This window comes from Macrobrachium rosenbergii, chromosome 25 (assembly GCF_040412425.1).
Source record: "Macrobrachium rosenbergii isolate ZJJX-2024 chromosome 25, ASM4041242v1, whole genome shotgun sequence".
Lineage (NCBI taxonomy): Eukaryota > Metazoa > Arthropoda > Malacostraca > Decapoda > Palaemonidae > Macrobrachium > Macrobrachium rosenbergii.
Window position 1 is genome coordinate 40,369,312 of NC_089765.1, and position 26,389 is coordinate 40,395,700.

A 26,389-nucleotide genomic window follows, 5' to 3' on the forward strand; every position below is an offset into this window, starting at 1 on the left:
CTAAAAATTTACTACTGCTTGAAAACAACACAAAATTTAATTAATTCTTGAATTAAATTATTAAGCAAAATTAAATCACAGAACTTTAATTTATCAAGAAATTAAATTAATCAAGTAAAATTTAAGCTATCAAGAATTATTCAAGATTTGAAAAGAAAATCCTTATAAATGAAAATCAAATCAAGTATGCAATGTTGAATCATTAGGAAATATTTAAAATGCTAAGTAAATAAATGTTAAATCACAAACATAAATGTGAAAAATAAAGAGATTGCACATACAAGAACACACAAAAATACACAAAAGATTTATCAATAATAATTTCATGTAGGCAAAATTTCTCTCAATATACCTTATTATACCATGGTAATAATAAGTAAAATTCACTTTACCTTACACAAGCTTGTGAAAACATTTGTAAAATCACAGGATATGCAGGATCTTTTGGTTCACAATACACACTTTTTATCAGGCTCCATTACCACCAAATTTTTACACTTTTCCTACACTCAGATCTCAAAAGCTAAGATTAACACTAGTGACCACAAATATTTTACGTTAATAATTACTCTGTTTTGAAGAAAACAGAGAGAGAGAGAGAGGGAACCAAACTGAACGGTCTCTGAAATTAGAATGAAAAAATCTGAGGAGTCCAGTAGGAAATTAAAACAGTCATCACGTCATTTTGGGTATGAGACACAAAAGTTCTAGAAGGAAGCAATACGCTTTGAACTGCAATCTTATGAAACATGATGCAACTGCCATGTGCTTCTTACTCTCAAAAGGGCATACGTGACCAGAGCCATGTATGTAACATTTTGAAATTACTTGTCTTCTTCTCGCATGAGACAAAGCTTTCACAGAAATCATAATATGATCAAAACTGGCTAATTATGACTGGCATGTTTTGAAACCAAAACAAAAAACTCAAGTTGGTTTCCAGTACAAATCAGCAATTGTTAACTCGACCTGTCAGCGCTTTATCTTTTGCGATGACAGCTGAAGTGAAACAAACCCTTCGCTAAGACACACATACGTTACTATTAAAAATGTATCATTAATTCTAAATTACGCTGTTAAGTTATCTAAAGCATTAATTCTTTTGAAATCTGATATTACACTACATACGATATTTCAACAGTCAGTATCATTACACATAATACATGATAAATACTAGAGTAAATATATCAAAATTATGGGAGGATATGCATATTACAAGGCAACTTCATGAATATATGTATATACATATATATATATACATACATACATACATATATATATATATTTATATATAACTATATATATGTATATATATATATAATATATATATATATATATATATATATGTAAAATACAATGGTGCATCAGAAAATAAAGGAACGGCTGTAATATTCAAAAGCATGAAAGCGCATGAGGGAAAGCAGTGAATGGTGTAGCATGGATAAGCCTTTGGGTTAGGTCTATGAAACAGCTAATGTTGTGTAAGGTTTCTGCAACGAGGTTTCATCAGTGAGACATCATTTACACACACATATATGTGTTTGTGTGGGATATACATATACATATATATATATATATATATATATATATATATATATATATATATATATATATATATATATATGTATGTGTGTGGTGCGTCTATATAAATGTATATGCACATAAGTATATATATACATATGTATGTATATTATGCATGCATGTATATAATCTGTGTGTGCCCAGGTGACAGAAGTTTATTAGTATGTATAGTAATAGTTTCTCTTCATCCTGTTTTGTTGATGTTGGTCACGCTTCAGTGTGAATGGTAGGCGTGAAATGTCCGATGTTGGTTAAATGGAACAATTGTAAGTGAGGGACATTCAGCAAATTGGGGCGTTTGGCTTCCCCTTGTTTTATAGTGGCTCGTTTCACTTCGTCCTAACATGCGTTCTATTGCAAAAGTCGCGTTTTAACATTTACATGGTTATTTTTATTTTACTTTACAAAATGTCACATTACTCGTTGGATACGATGAACTGAATAGAAGTACGAAGATCTAATTACGTGGTTATTTCAGTTACAAAACTAATCTGCTTGACTTTATATAATTTTCCTTAACATTTATACAGATATTCATACAGTCATTATTAGAGGGGGGGGTTGAGAAGCAGTTTTTACCTCGTTCCAAATAAAAGAGGAGAACTAAACTTAATTTTTTTTCTCATTTTGCTTCTTCATGGGGTGATGTGATGATTGAAGTTAAGCGTCATTTCACATTTAGTTTTATGATGGAAATGTTTTTTTGTAGTTATTTTTTATTCCAAATTTGAAACTTTGAGAACGGGTTGATGTGTCATTATTTTTAAGTAAAAGTAGTAGTACCATAGTTAAGTCATCATGCAAAAGACAGGCTATATTCCTCTCTCATGACGTTTGCTAGGAAAGTATGCACCGTTATTCGAACAGACAATGCATCACATAGACAATAAAATTATATACCTTTGAAATCTAAGCTACTGTTCTGATATTTATTGCAATTTTTACGCTGCATTAGAGTCACCGGGTGGCGTGGAATTTTACTGTTAATTTTGTTTTACATTAATGTTGATATATAATAGATAATAAGTTTTTTTATTCCATAAGGTGGAGGGGGGCGCGCTATGATTGATTTTTTTCGTTTTGGACTAATTAATTTTCATTTGTTAACACTTTAGTCACATGAAATAATAGTTATGTTTTTTATTCGATATTCAGTGTTTCTGTCTTCCAAATCAGGTACGTTTGTCTTTTCTTAGAGGGTCTGCATTTAATGGCCACAATTTCGTTTTTATTATTGCACCACTGCCGCCTCTTTCTCGCTCTGTTTCATTTGCATTTCATCGATTTTAGATGGCAGTTCCGAGAGCACAGGTATGTGTTTGTGGGTTCATTTGGTGTTGGATTCCAGTGTCTTGTTTCTGTTCTTTTATTTTCACAAAACTTTGTGGTTGTTTTTGAAGGGCGTGAATGAGTAAGGGCATTTGATTCTATGTGGTCTCGACCTCCACCCATGTATAGATAATTATATGTAGATTTGTGTTCAGACATATGTATGTGCGAATATGTCTGTTTCAGTTAAATTAACAGAGGGCAAGTAGAATTTCCGCACTTCATTTGTAAAGTTAAAACAACGTGCTGCTTCCAGTTTCTAAGTCTTACGTAAATCTAAAAGAAAATAGATTGTTTTTAAACGTCCAAACGTAGTGGGGTATGGTAAATTTTCAGGCACACGTTTTTTTCTAGTTGCGTTTATATTTTCTTTTTAACTCTGGAATGAAATATTTCAGGACGGGGACAGCGTCGTCGAATGATTCGTTCAAAACTTCATTTACCTTCCAGGGAATGGGTCCCGATGGAGTCAGAATTTGATTTGTTAGGAGAGAGAGAGAGAGAGAGAGAGAGAGAGAGAGATTTTATTATATATGTGTTTATACATAATATGCTATATATATATATATATATATATATGTGTGTGTGTGTACGTATGTATGTAGAAAATCCATTTATAACTACCTATGAGAGAGGCTATGCCCATATATATAATTTATATATATATATATATATATATATATATATATATATATATATATATATATATATATATATATATACGTATACTATATATATTTATTTATATACATATATGTGTATATATTATATATATATATATATATATATATATATATATATATATATATATATATATATATATATATATATATATATATATATATATATAAGAGCATAGTTTTCTCGTAGGAAATTCTTAATGGATGTTCATGCTCTCGTGACTGTCTTATTGTAGAACTCTTCTCCAATTTCCCTTGCACAAACATATCCTCAAGGCGAACACTCTGACTGAAAAGATGAAAATTGTTGCTATGATGTTCCATCTATTACCTTCCGTCGACAACTGTTTCACCCATAACTTATTGCTGTCATCAGGGCAATACAAATTCTACAGTGAATCCGTGATCCTTTGCAGAAAAAAATATTAATGACTACATATAGGAATAAAAACAGAGCTTCAAAATTAACGAAGAATTATGAGTGGTCGAGACCGATTGGGAGCGATCTGCTACGCGAGACTGGCTGTTGATGAACCTTTTGTTGCAAGTGTATGCAGTGGCTGTTTTGTGAAAACTTTAAGTTCATACACAGTTCAGCAGGTGAACGTTTGAAAGTGGTGACGAATATTAATTTGTTCTTGTTTAAGTTAAGGAAACCGTGTATTATATATATATATAATATATATATATATATATATATATATATATATATATATATATATACATATGTATATATACTGTATATGTGTGTGTATGTGTGTATACACACACACACATATATATATGTGTGTGTGTGTGTGTATATTATATAGGTGTGTGTGTATGTGTAAATATAGATGAGTAAGTAGGAAGATAGGTAGTGATCTGTAAATTGACGTGTTATACTTACGTGTATATAGTTTGTGAATTCCGCTGACTTGTATACAGTACATATTGTTCATGTCTACGGAAATTATTCGTGAATGTCCGTTTCATCCTGCTGAAAAATGGCCCTCCTAATCCGCTCATAGTCAAATACGCCACATTTTTTATTCGTATTTTAATTCGAGAAAAGATAATCTGTTTGTTGACGTAAATCACCAGTTGTCTGACGTCCCATCTCCCTTCCCCTCGACTAGACTGACCCAATTTTTTTTTTCCTTCGTGGCAAAGGTTGAACCCAACAAATATTTCTACATCAGAGGAGATTTTGATGGAAGAGACTTTTAGTAGGAAACACATGGCGGCTTTGTCCTTTCCTTTCTCGTCCGTCCCTTTTGGGTCTTACAATTTTTTTCCTGCTCGTGAGGTTTCGTTTGTAATTTTAAGGGACGTGTTCCATCCCTGGCATTTCTCTGTCTTGTTTTTCAGCTGTTGTTTGTGCTGGGATGTATTTTTATTTATCTGCTTGCTCATTTTTGTGTACTGAATTTATCAGTCAACTTCCACTGTACTGCTCTTCTGTTTGCTCTAACAAATTCTATTTCCCCTATTTGTATAAGCACTGTCATTGTTCTCATTCTCAATTACGTTTCCCTGATTTTTGTTCCTTTTTTTCTGGTTCATATTCTGTTGCAATTTATATAACAGACGCTGAAGGGAACCTGAGTGGATCAGTGAATGAATACGCGGTTTTGGAATGGAATCTATAATTATGAAACTTAGGAGATGGAAAGCGTCATTAGAAATAATTAGCTGAGAACTAAATGATTAAGTGATATTTTGTTAAATGATAACTGCGTCGGTTGTAGTGAAAATATTCAGTATGCTCATTCCTAACAGGTTGGATAAAGAAATTGATATAATGCCTAGAGAAGAATAAGCTTGTTTTATTTACTTATTTTTCATGTCTGCAGAAATGATCCGTGACATATCCGCTTCATCCTGCTAAAAAGGACCTTCCTAATCCCTTCATAGTCGAAGACTCCCCGTTTTTATTCATATTTTAATTCCAGAAGGGATGATCGGTTTCTCTCTCGATATAAATCACTAGTTCTGTGACGTCCCATCTCCCTTCCCCTCGACCAGAGTGACCCAGATTTTTCTTTCGTGGACAAGGCTGAACCCAACAAATATTTCAACATCAGAGGAGATTCTGATGGAAGAGACTTTTAGGAGGAAACACGCGGCGGCTTTGTCCTTCCCTTTTTCGTCCGTCCCTTTTGGGTCTCCCAGCTCTTTTCCTGCTCGTGAGGTTTCGTTTGTAATTTTTAAGGGACGTGCGCCATCCCTGGCATTTCTCCCTCTTATTTTTAAGCTATTGTTTGTGCTTCTGCGGTTGTGTCTTTATTTGCTTGCTAATTTTTGTTTCCTGAATTTATTCATTATTTTCCAATGTACTTCTCTTCTGTTTTCTGACACTGTCTGTCTTTTTCTGCTGTTTTATAAGCACTTTAATTATTCTCGTTGTCAGTTACATTTTCTTGTGTTTTGCTGCTGTTTTTTATGGTTCCTTTTCTTTTCCAATTGATATAACAGGAGCTTAGAAGATCAGAACGTACCAGTGAATGAATTCACCGGTTTGAAACTGAATCTCTAAATTATGAAGCTTAGGAGATGGAAAGCGCCATGTTAGAATGGAATCACTATAGAGATAATTAGGCCAGACTTAAATGATTAAATGACCCTTGTGTCTGTTGTACGGATAATATTCACTAGGTTAGATAAGGAAATTGATAAAGTGATTAGAGAAGACCATACTGGTTGTATCAAAGTTAAAATTTGCACATATCAAATATATGTATTAAAGTGACAGTGTAGCAATGTAGATATTAAGGATGATCTTGTGGATTTTGTTGATAATGTCAAGTTATCTGTCTATCTATAATAATAAAGTCCGAGTGGATCTTGTTTGTCCTCTCCCGGGTGACAGTATCTATAATAATAAAGTCCGAGTGGATCTTGTTTGTCCTCTCCCGGCTGACAGTAAGTGAGACATGACACAGCCACTCACCCCCTGCAAGCCGGTTTGTCCGCCCCGGGTGGGGGCGGGGTAGGTAGGGGAACGGGGGTGTAGGGAGACATCCACTGTCCTCCTGCAAACTTGTTTGCCTGACCCGGGTGGGGACGGGGTAGATAGGGGAGACAGCAGCCCCGGGTTCCGGAGAGCATAGCGCACGACAACAGGCTCGTTCTATATGATCCACATATCGATATCATGGAAATTCTGACGTCACTGTGGTCTCCACGCTATACAGGTATGTGCCAAACTAATTGTCGGTGACTTTAATTTATAATAGTGACACCAAAAGTTTTAAATCCATCAGCATTATCACTAAATGTAGTTAGGAAATTCATTAATTAAAAAAAAAAATTTATTCGTTGGGAAGGACGACAGAAAGAGCAACGCAATGAGGATTATATATATATATATATATATATATATATATATATATATATATATATATATATATATATATATATATATATATATATATATATATATATATATTATATGTATATATATATATATATATATATATATATATATATATATATACATACAGTATATATATATATATATATATATATATATATATATATACAGTATATATTTCTATATATGTATGTGTATATATATGTGTATATTTGTATGTATACATTATATATATATGTGTGTGTGTGTATGAGAATCATAATGTCGTTTTCATCAGTGAGAAATGCATGGTTGCGTAAATGTAAAATCAAATGAAGTTTGTTCCAAGAAAACAAACCTCATTACCACTTGGAAAAAACGCGATGATAATTTGGCATAAAACAACGATTTTTGCAGTTCAGAGAGAGAGAGAGAGAGGAAATAATCTGCATAACATTTCTGAATAAATCCTCCTTACAGCAGTTTGTTGACACTTACCGGTAAAAGAAAAAGGTAAATGTTACTGAAAAAAATTTTCAAAATTACTTTTAGTTTTAGGCGTATACAGTCAAACATAAACAGTTAGGTATGTTTTCAGGAGCCAAGTTTATGTAGGATTGTGTGCCTATCCCCTTAAAACTGAAGCGAATGCTAAAATTATTTTTCAGTTACACGCTATTTAAAGCATGTCAAGAATATTATGCATTTTCTAGATTCAAGATTAACGTGACAGTCAAACGTGAAATTGATTACCCATATATTATCTGTTAGCCGCGAAAAATATATAAACGGCTATACATGCGGCTTATTCTATGCCGTTGTGAAATATATTTTTAATTTTATGTGAATTTTTAAATCGCTTTTTGTCTTCGTACATGTAGGTATATATATATATATATATATATATATATATATATATATATATATATATATATATATATATATATATATATATATATATATACTGTATATATATACACATATACAGATATACGCACATAATTTCAGATTAGTAGCCAGCCACTCATATATGTGTACGTGCATATATATATACGTACACATGAGTGGCTGACCACTAATTTGATATTGCGTGTGGAAAACGTAAAGATGCAATTTATTATTTACTGCTGTGCGCTGACTTTTAACCTGTATTAATGTGTTACATAAGAAACATGAAATTGATGAAGAACTGTGTTAATAGAAGGGTTGGAAAAACACCAATGAAGTGTTGGGAAATAACGAGAGTAAAAATGTTTTCCTTCACGTGCTACACCGTTTATAACTGCATTTCCATCATGGGCTATAAAAGAGACAATTATAAAATGGCTGTTTAGAAAATTTGCATTTCACCCCAGAATTCTCTGACAAGCAAAAAATATACATGTATGGGAATAGTCGCAGCTAAATGGGTTGACAGTAATTAACGTTACTTGTTCCTGTCTTGAATAAAACCAGAAACTTGTTTCCATTTCTTTTTCACTTATTTTTTTCATAGAAACACTTGTAAATTTTAACTGTTTCTTTTCACTATTCCAAATTATTACTGTACCACCTGCAGACTCCATTTAAAATTATTCATAATGCATTTTTGTCACACAATTTTCTGCTTATCTAATTTATTTTCTCTAAAGATAATAAATAGTCACTAAAATACAACCTACCCCTGTCCCAGACACACTCATACACCAAATACCAAACCAGTCACTTTCTTATTTGCATATTCTACTCATGATTCGCTTTCATCGTGAAATCTTCTGATTGCTTTCAACACTAAGCTAACATCTTGAATAGTATCCTTTGCATCTCTATTCATTTTGTCATAAGTTTCATCGGTTTGTCTGAGCCACATTCAGCCTTTTCCCTTTACTTCTAAACTTCCTACACGATTGTTTCATGACAAAAATTGTATCCACACTTGGGAGAATTATTCATTTTACCTGTCCCTTTAGGACTTTTCCATCATTCAGGCTTATTTTGCAATCCCTGGTTAGTCATTCACACAGTCGCAATAATACTCCGTACCACAGCATCTCGCTTATAATCCTATCAACTCATAGTGTGCTTTTCTATGGTTTTGTCTTCTATTCGCCTTTCTTATTTCTGTAACTGTGACTTCCACAAATATTTTCGAATTTGTACAAACCTTTCACTCTCCTGTCATTCACCTCTGTCTCTCTTCTATCTTCCAAATTCAGCAGATCTTCAAAATATATACTCCAGCAACCAGGGTCTGCATTTGCTTCAGACTGCACCTCTCTTTTGGCATCTTTTATTTTGAGATCCATTTATTTGTTCATTATCTTATTTTTCTGCATTTACATTCGTACAGAACAACTTCTTACTCTCCCAGTTTTTTTTCTCGCCTTCTTTCTATTTTTATTTTCCTCAGTCTTTTTCCTTTTGCCCTTTGTCTTGACTACTCATGATATTCTGACCATGATATTTTCTCCTTTGACAGACAATGTCGGCTCAGATAATCATTTTCCCCCTGTATTAAACCACACATTTCCTCCTCCCATTACGCATTGTTTATATTACCTCTTCACACCCACCTTTACATAAAAATTCTCTCTCTGCTGTTCCTATAAACCTGTCATCTATTTTTCCCACCTAATCATCTTTAACCTATGCTTATATGTTCTTGTCACTTCATTCTTATCAAACTCACTTTGCATAACCAGCCTTGAAGACTGAGTGCATTAAGTCACAGACCCCCACTTTCCGACCCAAAAAAGACATAAGTTCGATTCCTGATCAAGGTAGATACACTTATCATGATAAAGTCCATTTGACTTTAAATTATTACCAAGAATTAGTGCGCTTGATTTTAATGGGTCATTTACATTGTAACGGCTTTACTTTGCCAGAGGGTTATACATGACGCTCTTTTATTTTCTTTAAAGATGTATCACTTCAGTGAAAAATGCTAGCTATCCTAAAAGTTTTTTTTGTTTTATATTTATTTACCCATCAAAGGAAGGTGATTTTTCTGGAGAGGTTAAACTTTCGAGGGTAAAGTTTTCCCTCTATAATATTAGCCCACCTCTTCTGCTGGAGGTGACGCAGGATGTCTTTCCTATGCAACGACAGTTTCTATCAGGCATTCCAGTCTTGACGGTTTTTTTTTTTCTTTAAGCAGAGGTTCTAATTCAAGGTATATTCACGTGCATAATGCAAAATAGTTTTCTTTTAATTTTTGTTACAAGAAATTCCTCTCAAGTGGGAATTTGCGTTTAAAGGTGGAATCACACTTGATCTAAGTTGCTCTCCTCTTCACTTCCGGTGAATGGATATTTTTCGCTAAGAGGAAAAAATTATTTTGTTGAGAAGGGAATTTTATACTAAAATTGTAGAATAGATTTTATAAAAGGTATTCCAGGAATGAATAAATAGGTTTTTAACGGTCCAGGTAACCATAATACACCCTTTGAGGTTTATTGAAAAGGGGTTCATTTCTGCTCGCAGCGACGCGTTCAAAGAATGAAAATTCATTTTGGAATTTAATGAACCATTAAGTTGAGTAATTGCCAGAAGGGGAGTGGTAATTCATTTTTAACTTTTTATAAATATTATTGTTGTAACAAAAACAATTATTAATGGATTTTTGCCCTTATTGCTATTAGACGTAATGAAAGAAATAATCATGAATCATCAGTTATGCACATTCATTAATCATTGCTTGAACAGAAGACCCTTACAGTACACAGTTTCTTGGTGTTGGTGCCGTTTGCTATATTGAATTTTCTGCTATTTGCAGTTTAAGGTGAGGAATTTCTGTTTGTTTTAAGGTTTACTTATTTGTAAATTTTAATCTCTCTCTCTCTCTCTCTCTCTCTCTCTCTCTCTCTCTCTCTCTCTCTCTCTCTCTCTCTCACATACTTATTCTTGTTTTGACCTGTTTAATGTATTTTTGTTTTACGTCCACTTACTTTATTTTAAGCTTTAGATTTTTTCAGCCATGTTCATTTTTACAAATGAGTCGATGATTCCAGAAGGTTGTTAACAAGCCTTCTAGAATAAAGGTACTAGGCTAGCCTCATACCTTTCTCCACCCTGGTTACGACTCACCACAGTCGAGTAACTACAAGGCACTGAATTAACTGCTTAAGTCAACATGGATTTAACGGAACGTACCTGAAGCGCACCTTCTCTGTCGGAGATCGAACCCAGGACCTTTCGTTTGACCACGGACGCGTACCAACATTCAGTGTTATTTATTGAAATTTACTTATTGTTCGTAATACTCTCATGAATTATAATTGTTTATTTAAAACGGTAGAGGTTTTTCATCGTTTCTCTCTTTTTTCCAGGTGAGTGGTCTCCTCTCTCAGGTGAGTCGACGGAAAGAAGCCAATGTGGGTTGTTTATAAGCTCCTGTCAATAAAGGTTTGAATATTTCATTTATTTTGTCTTTATATTGTTGTATGCGTTATATGGATGCATGCATATGAGTTTCATATGTAAGGTGATCGTTTTCGAAATGTTGTAAAGAGCCTCCTTCTGATACAACAAAGTACTTCCATTCTGGAGTTCATAATGGTAAAAGGGCCGTACAAATTGGAATTTGGTATGAGGTAGGATAAGGCGCTCGAAGCTATTTGCGCTGTGAATAGCATTGGCTATACAAAAGGAATGCGTTTTTACGTGGTAATTACATTGCTATTATATTATTACTAGAATTAATTTCTTTGCTTGCTTCTGTATGCAGGTTACCGTTGTGCGGTGTCTCACAAGACTTCAGAGATCATAGTCTTCCATTTTACAGTATTTCTTGCCATCTGCACCATTTCTACGGCTGTCTTCTCTTCTCTGGTCACGCCTTATTTTTTCCGTATATTTTCCCCCCTCTGTCTCCCTCTCGCCTTCCCTCCGTCGATTTATCTACCAGTCATAAACTTTGCAAGCCCCCTCCTCGTAATCCCTGCCTGAAGAATAAAATGGAAGTTTTTTTCCCTAATTGATTCAGTATTTCCCTCTCCGTGACCATTCTTTCCAAAATACTCTCATTTGTTACTCTCCCCGTCTAGAATTATAATATCGTGATTAAAAAGGGAAGGGCCTTGGCGAGGTAATCTCTCTCTCTCTCTCTCTCGTTGTAAAGATCTATGTTTATGCGAAATTATCAGTGCTTTCTTTCCAAATATTTAATAAAAATTTACATTGCATAGAAATGCAAATGAGAGTTTCGTTGTCTGGGAACAAATTCCAGTTGATTTTGCTTTCACGCAGCCATGCATTTCTGAGTGATGAAAGCGACATAATGAATCTGTTATCGACTTTCCTTGTTAAGGCAAACGCCGTTAGGGAAAGGAGAGGGGATCTGATTAAATTGATACATATTTCTCATGGATATGTGCGCAAAACTAGTCCTTTATTTATTTATCAAGAGATACATAGTCTTTTTCAAGGCTGATTTCGAATTAAGTGTGTATATATCTATTTAGGGATCTTTATTTCGGATAGATTCTATAACTGAATTGGTCATATTTCGTGTGCCCATAAAACGTGATGAAAAAATGTATTAAAAGAAGCAAAGGAATTATGTCAACACCATTATTAACGCACATGAAAAAGGAGCCTCCTTTTTATTGGCTTAGAAATTAAATGCAACCCTGAGGAATTTACTGAAAGGGAGTTTTCTCAAATCAGTGTATGCAGTCAGAGGTTAATGGACACCGAAACAGTAGACCCATTGAATTCTCTCGTTCCTGCCTTTCAACAAGCGTCAGGGAGTAATAGAGGTTGGGGTAAAGGTTTTCAGTGTGGATTTCCACCGTTGCTGAAAGAGAGAAAAGGCGTGGGGAGGTTGGTTTACGTCAGAATTATAGATTTCACCTCCGTACCTCTCACGTGACTCGTGATGTCTCTGCTCTTGAATGTTACTATCAAGCAATGCTACTTATACTTTACACACAACTTGGTCGGCTCATGAGGATTGAGTATTATAAAATTCCTTTTCCATTCCAAAGACCGTCACACTGAGGTCATTGGCGTCCTTCAGACCCAGGCAAATGAAATGGTACGAATAATACTTATCATGATTTTGGTTCAAATGTTCTTTGTACAATCCTTCCACATTTTTAAGCAAATGCCGAAGGGACGACATACCAAAAGGAGAAATGAAAAGTGTAGCATTGTTGGGTCCTAATTCTAAATGACCCGATAGTTTGGCTTTTTAAAACACGAAAGGTTATTGAGTTGAAGTATAAATGTATCATGCAATTATTTGTTCTTGCTTGCTGAACGGTAAAACTATTGTATATTATCTCTTAGCCAATACATAAATTGCTTCAAGGCTGAATAGTTCTACTCCAGGTGCATGAAGTTCAATGCGGTATTCACCGTCAAGGGGGAAAGGAGTAATGGTTACCAAAAAAAAAAACGCAAAATAAACAAACCTCATAAAATAACTTCAAAGCGCTGGTAATTAATTTCAGACATTATGGTTCTGTAGTCAATCGAGCCTGTACCAGGGACTCACAAAAATTACAAACGTTCTTAAGCACATGATTAATAATCGGCATTTTTTTTATAGTAGAATTATTTATAGTAAAATTCTATCCAGTAAACAGATCGAGTACAAAAAATAACTGCATTTCACAATCCGAGAAAAATATAAAATGAACGCGTAGTTTAAGATATGTTAATAGTCTGCTTTATCCGACAGGTGCTCTCATATTACTGATCAAAAGGAGGGAATTAGTGAGACGAATGAAGGATTCTTACTCTTTACCAAGTGTCCTTAATGTCTGTAATGGTCCCCATTTAAATTGACCATAGGTAACCTGTCCCTTAATCATGAGGACTCGGACCTCATGTATATATAGGAAAAAAATTCTCGATAATGCTGGTCGAAAGTAAGATAGATTATTGGAATTCCAAGAGTATATTTTTCGTATATGTTCGCCTCGGAACGGAATGACCCTGTTGCATGAAAATTGGGTTCCTTGATAATCTGAGAGCTAATCATCATCCCGAGGATTACTGGTTTTTATATCGATTGTTAAGGTTTGGATTGGTGGGTTTTCTAATGTCTTCGTGCTCATAGTCTAAGAACCGTCCAGTATTGGATACTTAAAGTCTACTTTCAAATCATATATTTTAATGCTTATTTATATAGTCATACATAGCATTAGAATAGATATAATAGCACAGTTAGATGCCTAATTACGAGTGTACATACCACGAATTAGTCTTGTTCTTCAAAACAAGAGTACTAAAGAGGATTAGCGAAGACGGGTCGTGACATAGAAAAAACCTTGTTTTTCCCATTCTTAAGGACATCCTCCATTTTCATCATGTGCTTTTATCATAACAGTTATGGTTCTCTTTCTTAAATAATCATGTGGTGCCTGAGATTGTCGTAATAGCAATGTTCATACATGCAAGCATCCGTATACTTAAATATAGTTTTTGAAATAGCAGTATACTGTCCGGTTCTTATTTTGAACTGCCTGGAGTAAAACTTTTGTGTAAACATTGAATATTTTATGAGCTTGAAAGGATAAATTGCATCTAACATAGGAGGGAACAGCTGAGGATTTGGAAGAATGTCTGAGCCTTCTAATAGAAGGTTTTGGCCTTTAAAAACAGTAATCATGAATGCTGATATAGGATGATTCTGCTTAAAGGAAGATAAATGGACATAAATTCCTTTTCGGAGAGCGCAGTGTCTGGAATAGATAATAATCATATCGTTTTGTTTAGTTCCATGACCCTTTATGAGAGAAGATCAGATTATTTTGGAATTCTTGACCTCCTGTGCAGAAATTGTTTTTACCATTTTTCCTTCATTTAGGAACCGCGATGGACTCAACCTCTCCCCTAACAGTTTGGTCGCATTTACACAAGAATGGGGAATAAGAAAAACTATTTTCGCATACATTCTAAATATTTTAGTGCCAACATGTTGATCACTCCTGACTTTTTCTCGTCTTTCGTCTGTACTCGGAATAATTTTTCACGAACAGCATTTTATATATACACTATATATATATATATATATATATATATATATATATATATATATATATATATATATATATATATATATATATATATATATGTGTGTGTGTGTGTGTTATATATATACGTATATATACACACACACACACATATATATATATATATATACATTGTCATGATGCATACCAAGTACCTGGTTATTACACAACTAATCACAGATTTCAAAAATTTACCTCACTTCATAACAATAAGATTTATGACTGAGTACTCTAAAGGTAACAGTGATCCCTTAAAAAACTCATTAATCATGTGAATAATCAAACTAAGTTTATCAAAAGAATTGTGAGGTTTAAACAAGAAATATACTAGAATAAAAGGGCATCACTCCATCAAACAACTTTAACATGTTTCCCTGGTGTCACGATGCAAGAACCATTTCAGGCTCTTTCAAACTCTAAACAACAATGTTTCAACAACAGCAGTTGAAATATGGGAAATGAATATAAAAAGAAACTCTCACAACACTACAACACATTTATTCACAACTTTATTTACTTATTTACAAAGAAAACGAAATGTTTCCTCTTTGCTCTCACCCAATGCAACAATAAACAAAATAAATCTAAGCAGTTATAGATAAGGGGAACAGGTTGCAAGGTAGAGCAATCTTAATACTTACATGGTGAGTTGGTGAGTTATCCTTTCGTGGCTGGGGTTTCAGCTGAGGAGATGATGCTGGCACAATGACCTCGGGCTTGAAGACGTCACAGAAGGGCAGCTGGGAACTCAGCAGAGATGTTGCTGGTACGATGACTACGGGCTCGTAGACGTCACAAAAAGGATGTCTAAGATGAGGCAACAAACGCTGTTTTCTTCAAGAATTCGGAGATTGTGCAAATGGAAGGCAGGAAGGGCTGAAGACCCATCCTTGCAACAGGCAGGAAGGGCTTAGCGACTACTCCATCACTGGTATGTAAGTTTGCTGCTTCACCTGGTCTCGAAACATGGAGGGCTTAGGGACTTCTCATCACAAGCAGGAAGGGCTGGCTGCTTCTCTTCGTTTCAGGCAGGACAAGATTTTATGAGAACAGTAAGGGGCGTGGGATACTCCCGTCGGAACCTTGCTTTGTCCGACCTCTGAGTACCGTCTTTGTCTCTGTCTGTCTATATTTCTGTCTTGGGAAGTCTCTTCTGGAAGCTTATATACCCCTGTATAGGGGGAACTAATGACGACAATCGTTATCCCATATAAGGAGTTTTTTTTATTTTCTGAACAATGATTGGTTCCTAATAACTGCCCACTTCCGGTCAGGCCATAGACAAGTCCAGATGAATTTTCTGATGTAGTGTGGACCGAATATTGCGTCATGTTACAAAGGCATGGCATGAGATATCACGTGGGGTCGTTTCCACAAGAAGGGTTTTCACGACTCGCTAATTGTCCAGGACGCGTTGACAACAGGAACTGGCTGGTGAGCAAACACAGGAAGCAGTCACGAAGCAGTCACATCTTGAAAAAGAGATATTTTTTTAATATATTTCACCATTATTGCATCTACCCATGACACCTGGTCTTAATTCACTTCAGCAAAACTAAAGGAACAAAACATGTTTATCACATTGCCTTATGCACACAATTAATCCAGTGAAACACTGTTTTTTAAAAATGTTACATATAAAAATTTATTTTTAAATTCAAAATTTTTAATCAGAATTCACAATCTGTAAAATTTACTATTACTTGAAAACAACACAAAATTCAATTAATTCTTGAATTAAATTATTGACAAAATTAAATCACAAAATTTTAATTTATCAACAAATTAAACTAATCAAGCAAAATTTAAATTATCAAGAATTACTCAAGATTTGAAAAGAAAATCTTAATAAATGAAAATTAAATCAAGTATGCAATGTTAAATAATTAGGAAGTATTTAAAATGCTAAGTAATAAATATTAAATCACCAACAAAAATGAAGAGATTGCAAACACAAGAACACACAAAAATACACACAAGATTCATCAATAATAATTTCACTAAGGCAAAATTTCTCTTAATGCACCTTTATTATACCATGGTAATAATAAGTAAAATTCACTTTACCTTACACAAGCTTGTGAAAACCTTTGTAAAATCACAGGACATGCAGGATTCTTCGATTCACAAAACACTTTTTTAGCAAGTGCCGTTACAATTTAAACACTTTTACTAACTTCAGATCTCAAAAGCTATATTTAATACTAGTGACCACAAATATATTACGTTAATATTACTCTCTTGTTAAGAATTACCAAGTGAGAGAGAGAGAGAGAGAGAGGGAACCAAACTGAATGGTTTCTGAAATAAGAGTGAATAGATTTTTTGGATTCCAGTTGAAAATGAAACAGATGACGTCATTAAGGTATTTTGGGATGAGACACAAAAGAAACTTCTAGGATAAGGAATATGACATAACTTTCGGCAAAATGTTTTGAACTCAATCGGGACTATACATGTCGCAATCGATCATGAGATCTTATTCTCAAAATTGCACACGTGACCAGAGCCATGTATGTAATATTAAACATGCTCAAACAGATGGCAATTGTTATTCCCGACCTGTCATTGCGTGAATTAAAACAGCGAAAAACCCAACACAACGCGCTTCTCTTATCTGAACTGGTGACAGATGAAGTGAAACAAACCCTTCGCTAAGACACACGTGTTCCTCATATACTACGTTTTTATCAGGAAAGGAATGATTAATTCTAAATTATGTTATTAAGTCATCTAAAGCATTAATTCTTTTGAGATCTGATGTGATATTTCAACAGTTATTATTATTATACATGTCATGATAAATAGAAGAGTAAATACTCGTATATCAAAACTATGGGGGGATATACATATTACAAGGCAGCATCATGAAATTCCTCCCCCTAGAATTCTAGATTAGTTATCCTGGGGTTGAATCCAATGATTCACAACGGGATAAATAATCCGCTATGACATTATCTTTTCCTGAAATATGGATCACTTTTACATTATCAGTTGCAGGCATAAAGACCACCTGGTCAGTCTCTGATTGTTATTTTTCATCTTATTGATGAATGAGATATGGTTGTGGTCAGACAACACTAAAATTTCTTCATTCCTAGGTCAGTTCACATACACTTCAAACTTTTTCAATGCTGTGATTAATGCTAGTATTTCTTTTTTGATTGTTGGTAAGTTTTCTGGTGCTTTTTCAACTTTGAAGACATGAAACTTCTGGATGGAAAATGCTTTGGTCATCTTCTTGAAGTAGAATAGCTCCAATTCCACAGTCAGATGCATCAACTTGTATCACAAACTTTTTATTGAAATCTGGAGCTTCAAGCACTGGTCTTGAAGTTAAAATGGCTTTAACCTTCTCAAATGATTCTTGCCATTCTGGAGTCCAAAGAAACTTTCTTTTCGGATTGGTTAAGTCAGTTAAGGGAGCTACTACGTATGAGAAATTTGGACAGGATCGATAGAATCCAGCCATGCCCAAAAATCTTTGTAGCTGTTCCTGGTAGCGGGGGGAGGCGGCCGTTGGTTAGCCTTGCTGATACCTTCTACATTAGCGTCAACAGGAGTGAGAAGGCCTTTTCTGACTTCAAATCCTAGATACTGAACAGTTGCCTTTCCAAATTCAGTTTTTTGTAGGTCGATTGTTAGTCCTGCTTCCTGTAATTTCTTAAACACTTTCCTTAAAATCTTCAGATGTTCTTCCCATGTATTAGAATAAATCACAATGTCATCAAGGTATACACCCACTCCTTCTATTGATCCTAGCAGTTGATCCTTCACTCGTGGAATGTTGCAGGTGCATTCATCAGACCAGACGGCAAAACAGTGTATTGATACAGTCCAAAGAGTAGTAATGAAAGCTGACAGCAACTTAGCATCTTCATGTAGGGAATTTGATAATATCCTTTCAACAAGTCTATCTTGGAAACAAATTTGGCTTGCCTAATATTATCAAGTAATTGATCAATAAGAGACAAGGGATAATTGTCAGCCACACTGATGGAATTCATTTTCCTGTAATCAGTACACATCCTAAATGAGCCATCTGGTTTCTTGACTAACACACAGTGAGAACTATAATGACTTGAACTGGGTTCTGCTAATCCATGCTGCAACAAATTTTCAACTTCTTTCTTCAAAACTTCTCTGTGAAAAGGTGATAAGCGATAAGCTCTCTGTTTAAAAGGTTTTCCATCTTCTCTGATCTTTATCTCATGCTTTGTCAGATCAGTACGCCTAGGTACATCTGCAGAAATTTCTGAGAAACTTTGAATCACCTCACTTAATTCACTTTGCTCAATACTCAGATGTTTTAATTTATCCTCCAAATTTTCCAGTATGGAAGAATTGTTCATCTTGCTTTCAGTTCCCAATTCGTAGCCATCATCGTCCTCTGTAGATGAAGTTGTCTGTGTTATTGACACTGTTTCAGTTTTAGTCTCTGAGAAGTAAGGTTTCAAAAGATTCACATGTATGTTCCTCTGTCGTTTCCTTCTTCCTGGTGTTTCAATCACATAAATTCGATCAGGTAACTTTTCTGGCATCCTATAAGGACATTGAAACTTATTGGTAAGGGGAAATCTTTTCACTGGTAAGAACACTAGAACTTGTTGTCCTACACTAAAATTTCTTAGCTTAGTCTTAGCATCATGTTTCCTTTTCATTTTCTCTTGACTTATTTTCACATTTTCTAAAGAGAATTTTCTAATTTCTCTTACCCTTTTCCTCAAGTTCTTCACATATTCTCCTTGGATTTCCTCTTGATTTTCTTCCCAATTATCTGCAAGAATCTTCAATGGACCTCTCACATCTCGACCAAAAATCATTTCATTTGATGAACATCCCATACTTTCTTGATAAGCATTCCTAACTTCAAACAACAAGGGTAAACCAGCATCCCATTCTCTTCCTGATTCATTACAGTAGTTTGTTAACATACTTTTCAGTGTCTGGTGGAACCTTTTCAAGGCTCCTTGAGTCTCTGGATGATAAGCAGTTGACAGCTGTTGTTTCACTCCCATCAAGTTCATCACATCATGGAACAATTTTGAAGTAAAGTTCGTTCCTCTATCACTTTGCACAATTTCTGGTATTCCAAACTTGGAGAAAAACTCCACCAACTTCTCAGCAATCACCTTTGCACTTATACTTTTTACAAGAATCACCTCAGGATACTTCGTCCCTGGACACATTAATGTTAATAAATGTTCATTTCCTTTCTTTGTTTTCGGAAGCAGCCCAACCACATCTATAATCACCTTGCTAAAGGGTTCTCCTCTAACTTCTATGGGTTGTAGGGGTGCTTTCTGAATGATTTCATTCGGTTTTCCAGCTATCTGGTAAGTGTGACACTCTCTGCAAAACCTGCTAACGTCCTTATGAAGTCGAGGCAAGAAAAAATACTTCATAATCTTCTCAACAGTCTTCCTGATTCCCATATGTCCAGACTTGTGCGCCACTGCTACCACTTGCTTCCTCAATGGATATGGAATCAAAACTTAGTGATATTCACCCCATTCAGCATTTCCTGGTATATCTGCAGGTCAGTGTCCCTCATTATCAATCCTTCTTTTAGATAATAACAGGTAGGAGTTTGTTGTATCTCTTCTTGATCAACACCTCTGAAAAACAAATCAGCTAATGTTGTACCCTTCTTCTGCAGTTCCATTAACTTCTCTCTTGTCACATGATCAACTTCAAGGGCTGAACTTTCAATATCTGTTAACTCTGCTGCTGTAGTTTCACTACTATCTTCAGGAACACTCTGACTAGTCTGAGTCTCTTCAAGAATAACAGGATCCTCTTGTTCTTGGGTAATCTCTTTATTACTAACACTAGGGGAACCTTCATTTTCCTGGAACAGCTCTTCTAACCTCAAAGATCCTTCACTTATCCTTCTGGTACAGGTAAATCCTCAGTTTCTTCACTTGCAGACGTAGTTCCCTTCATATTCATGGTAGTTACACAACTTGGAAACAGGTGGGAGTTTTTCTTCTCTAAATCTATCGTAGGCCTAATCCTCGACAGTTTGTCTGTCACTATAGGACAAGGAACAAATGGTACACCACCAACTTCATTACCCAGTAAAACATGTACACCTTCAACAGCTAGTGAGTCCTTTACAGCAAAATCAACATTCCCTGTCACCAATTCACGGGACGGGTGCAAGTAGCATAATAGGAGTTACTTCTTCTCCTCCTATACCCTTCAAAATAACTGAATCTCCAGTGAGATTCTTCTCCAGCTGTGGGTGAGCACCAAGAACTACCACACTATAGTTACTCCTAGTATCACATAATACCTTGACTGGTACCTGCACACTCCCTCCTTGAGTTGTCAGAGTACCTTCATAGATATATGGCTTAAAAGCCTCCAAGCTGCTCAGCCACTCACTGTGTGAGGTTACATTTCCACTGGTTGCTAAACACTCTGCTTGTTTAGTCTTAGTCTTCCCCACACTGCTCTTTGTAGTTTGCTCCACCTGGTTACCTTTAACCACTTGACCAACTGGTTTGGTCTGCTGTTGTGTCTGATAACAATCTCGACTGTAGTGTCCTACTCTTCCACACTTGCAGCAGACAACATTAGTCTCCTGTATCTGTCATGAGAAACTAGATGATGAGGATTTAACATTCGATTGCTGAGGGGTATTTCCTGGCTTTGTATTGGCATAGCCACTAGAAGGATTCACAGTTGTAATGTTCCTGAAATTTGAATGAGACCTAAAACCTGTGTTGTTGGTTCTGGTACTTGAAATTATAATTTCTTTTGTTACAAATAATATTATAATCTTCACTCAGTGTAGCAGCTTTGTCAAGTTTCTTATCCTCTCTCTCTCTTAAATAGGCTCTTATGTGTTCAGGAATTCCTCTAAGATATTGCTCTAGGACTACTAGCTCCTCAAGTTCGTCCATAGATTTAACTTTCACAACCTCCAACCATCGTTTGAAACATCTTACTTTGTAGGCATAATCCAAGAAAGTTATCTTGTCATCCTTTCTCAAAGATCTGAATCTTTCATTATAATATTCAGGGGTCATCTGGTAAACTTGTAGCACACTGTGTTTGAGTACCTTGTACTCTTTACACTGATCGGCTGATAAGGCTGAATAGGCACTTTTTCCTTTACCAATGAGAACACTTTGTAACAAGACTGACCATTTATCTCCTGGCCATCCCATACCTGAAGCCACTTTTTCAAAGTGATCAAAAAACTCATCTGGAGCTTCTGTAAACTTTGGAATTAACTTCTGCACTCTTACTACATCAAATACAGGGTCTGAATTACCTTGGATAGGGTTAGACAGTGTTACAGGTAACTTAGAGCAAACTTCTATTAATTTCATCTCTTTTTCATATCTTGCTCTTTCTCTTTCTTCTTCTGCTTCTCTTTCTCTTTGTGCCCTTTCTTCTCTTGCTCTTTCTCTTTCTTCTTCTGTTGCTTTTTCTTCTTCTCTTTCTTTTCTTTCTCTTTTCTCTGTCATCTCTTTCTCTTTCCTCTCTGTCTTCTATTTCTCTTTCAGCCTGTATTTTCACCTTAATCAAATTTTCACCTGCTTCTATGCATCTAAGCTCTGCTTCTGCATCACTTTTCTCTTTCTTTTCTTCTTGCTTGATTATAAAGTCTACCTCAGCTGCACTCAACAATTCCTGTGCCTCTTCTAACTCTTCATCTATTTTACCAGAGTCCATCAATGTTTGGATTGCAATACATCTGATTTGTGCCTTAATCATACCACTAGACACATTATCTCCACATGCCACTGCTAAAGCAGTCCACTGTGCCTTAGTCAGGTTGGATTCAGATTACTCTTGGACGGATGGAGCTGCTAAAAAGTTCTGAACATCGAACACAGCCATTTTCTCTAAGTTACTCAACTAAATAATTCACAATATAATGCAAAAATAACTATGTGGTCACTCTCCTATCAAAATATATCCCTAAAACCACCAGTATAAACCATAAACCAGAGTGATATTTCGTTTTATTCCCGGGTGTCTGGGCACCAAAAACTTTTGTCACGATGCGTACCAGTGCCTGGTTATTGCACAAATAATTACAGATTTCAAAAATATACCTCGCTTCAGCCAGATACCTGAACTCTCATAACAATAAGATTTACGACTGAATACTCTAAAGGTAACAGTGATCCCTTAAAAACTTATTAATAATGGGAAAATCAAACTAAGTTTATCAAAATAATTGTGAGGTTTAAACAAAAAATATACTAGAATAAAAGGGCACCACTCCATAAAAACAACTTTAACTGTTTCCCTGGTCATACTTCACTTCAGCAAAACTAAAGAAACAAAACATGTTTATCACTTTTCCTTATGCACACAATTAATCCTATTCACTGGTAGTCAATAAATGAAACACTGTTTTTTAAACATTTTAAATACAAAAATTTATTTTTAAATTCAAAATTTATAATTAGAATTCACAATCTGAAAAATTTACTATTACTTGAAAACAACACAAATTTTAATTAATTCTTGAATTAAATTATTAACAAAATTAAATCACAAAACTTTAATTTATCAACAAATTAAATTAATCAAGCAAAGTTTAAATTATCAAGAATTACTCAAGATTTGAAAAGAAAATCTTAATAAATGAAAATTAAATCAAGTGTGCAATGTTAAATTATTAGGAAATATTTAAAATGCTAAGTAAAAAATGTTAAATCACCAACAAAAATCAAGAGATTGCAAACACAAGAACACACAAAAATACACACAAGATTCATCAATAATAATTTCACTAAGGCAAAATTTCTCTTAATACACCTTATTATACCATGGTAATAATAAGTAAAATCCACTTTACCTTACACAAGCTTGTGAAAACCTTTGTAAAATCCCTTTGCAGCTACGTAAAATTCACAAGACACTTTTTTGTCTGGTGCCGTTACAATTTAAACAATTTTACTAACTTCAGATCTCAAAAGCTATATTTAATACCAGTGACCACAAATATATTACGCTAATATTACTCTCTTTTTAAGCATTGCAGAGAGAGAGAGAGAGAGAGAGAGAGAGAGAGAGAAAGAGAGAGAGAGAGAGAGAGGGAACCAAACTGAACGGTCTCTGAAATAAGAACGAATAGATTTTTTGGATTCCAGTTGAAAATGAAATGGATGACATCATTAAGGCATTTTTGGGATGAGACACAAAAGAAACTTCTAGAATAAGGAAGATGGCATAACTTCCGGCAAAACGTTTTGAACTCAATCGGTACAATACATGACGCAATCGATCATGAGATCTTGCTCTCAAAATTGCATACGTTAAACATGCTCAAACAGATGGCAATTGTTATTCCCGACCTGTCATCGCATGAGTTAAAACAAAGGAAAAAACCCAACACAGCACACTTCTCTTATCTGAACTGATGACAGATAAAGTGAAACAAACCCTTCGCTAAGACACACGTGTTCCTCATATATTATGTTGTTATCAGGAAAGAAATGATTAATTCTAAATTATGTTATTAAGTCATCTAAAGCATTAATTCTTTTGAGATCTGATATGATATTTCAACAGTCATTATTATTACACATAATACATGATAAATAGAAGAGTAAATATATCAAAACTATGGGAGGATATACATATTACAAGGCAGCATCATGAAAATATATATTTCTATAAGAGCTTAGGAACTAAGAATTTCGTTAGTCATAAGGGAAAAATGCCACCTTCTTTTGAATCGAGAATCGTATACAATTACGACTGTCCACAGTGCCATCTGGTGTATGGTGACTCCTCTATCAAAACTGTACTTCAGATTCCATGACTGGCAAGAGCCACGACATTCAGCCTTAAGGAACCTCTGCCATTAGGCCTGTGAAATTATTGTAAATTTTATAGAATTTAAATTATCATTTAAACTGTTATTTAAATTATTTAGAGGTACCTTTGAACACTTGCTTTAAATGTAGATACTTCCAGCCTTTTTTTGAATTTTTAGACTATTACTGTTTTTATAAAATGTTGTATATAAGTAAATGAATAAATAGACACACTCAAACATATATGTGTGTGTGTGTTTCTGTGTGTGTGTGTTTCTGTGTGTCCTGTACTATTTATGGTCATCTTTCAATTCCGTGTCCAGTCTTTTTTTTTTTCTTTTTTTCCTTTTTATTTCATCTCTCCTCATTCCACCACCATACCCCTAGCGCAAGACCTTCCCTTCCTGTCCCCTGCCGTGCTTTCTCACGTTCGCTTTCACTTCCCTCTCGTGTTCTTCCTGAACTACAAAGATGAGCCCCGGGAGACGTTGAGATGCAGTGTGGTGGAGATGAATGAAGACCGTGTTCGATGGAGAAGCCGTCGTGAGCTTTGATGTTGGGGGTGGTGGGGGGGTGGAAGTGGTTTCTGGCTGTTGGGGAACAAGAGCTCTGGCGAGAGAAGGAAGAGGTGATCATTATTGTTGTGGATAGAACGTGTGTTAAGGAGAGATGCTGGTAAAGAGGTTGGTAGAGATGATTTCGCTGAATGGAGAGCGATTACCTTCGGAGTGAGCGAGAATGTTAAGTGGTTTCTGGTGAAATAGTTAGTCTTGTAGGATTAGTTCATAATGAAATGAAAAAAATGTATCACTGTTATCGTATTTAGTTTTGCGTAGTGTAGTTTTTGCCAACAGTGATTTAAAGTCGTCAGAGAGAGAGAGAGAGTTATTGACGTCAGAGGATACTTCTGAAATCCGTTTATCCCTTACCATATTCTCATTTCTGTTAAATGTTTTAAGACTTGACGCCTTATTTTGTAGAATTAAACTTATTCATGTACTTGACTCCTTTTTTAGTAGTTATTATTGTACTAAATATAAGGCGAGACCTCTTCCAGATTTTATGCCTCATTTATTATAACATATCTATAAGTATTATTTATATAGGGCAGGTCTTATCGATTAAGCTATTATGCTAAAATTATTTATTGATGAATTTTATTTCTTATCATTGTATATTAATAATTTCTTTAAAGTTAGTTATTCTTAAGGCCATATGTTAATTCCATATGGGTGTGCGGATTTCGTAAGCCAGAAATTGTTTGTACCCTCAAACTTCAGTGATTAGTCATCGGCAAATTGCAGTTTTCGGACTTGATCAGATTTGGTTTTGAATTTTGGTGCAAAAGAAATTAATTCCATTTCGTAAGATAATAATGTAAATTGTTATGGAGAGTTTCTCTTTTTTTCGGAAGGTCACTCGACCTTTATCTTGTCGAACTTATTTAATTCATCGTGTTGTGTGGTGGGGCAGTTGACCAAATCTCATTCCTTATTTTAGAAAACTCATCGTCTTGTTTTTGTTGTTGTTAGCAATGATTCTTTGCATATCTCCCCAAAAAAGTTAAAGGTAACGCTGTTATTGTATAATACGAACTTTTCCGCCGAGTTCCTCAATGAAACATCTGCCAACTTTTCATTTCATGATTAACAAAACTTAACTTGAAACGCT

General features: G+C 34.8%; 1 protein-coding gene across 2 annotated transcripts in view; it reads left to right on the top strand.

The window, feature by feature from the left end:
* Positions 1-26,389, top strand: part of LOC136852592 (WSCD family member AGAP003962-like) — an 866,331-nt gene that overhangs the window by 546,357 nt on the left and 293,585 nt on the right. Inside the window, exon 1 of one of the 2 annotated variants that reach the window (XM_067127453.1) lies at positions 11,235-11,255. The exons of the other annotated variant lie outside the window; for it this stretch is intronic. The gene's annotated coding sequence lies outside the window, so the exon portion shown is untranslated. Of the gene's footprint in view, positions 1-11,234; positions 11,256-26,389 lie in introns of those variants that run through there. 2 annotated transcript variants of the gene reach the window in all.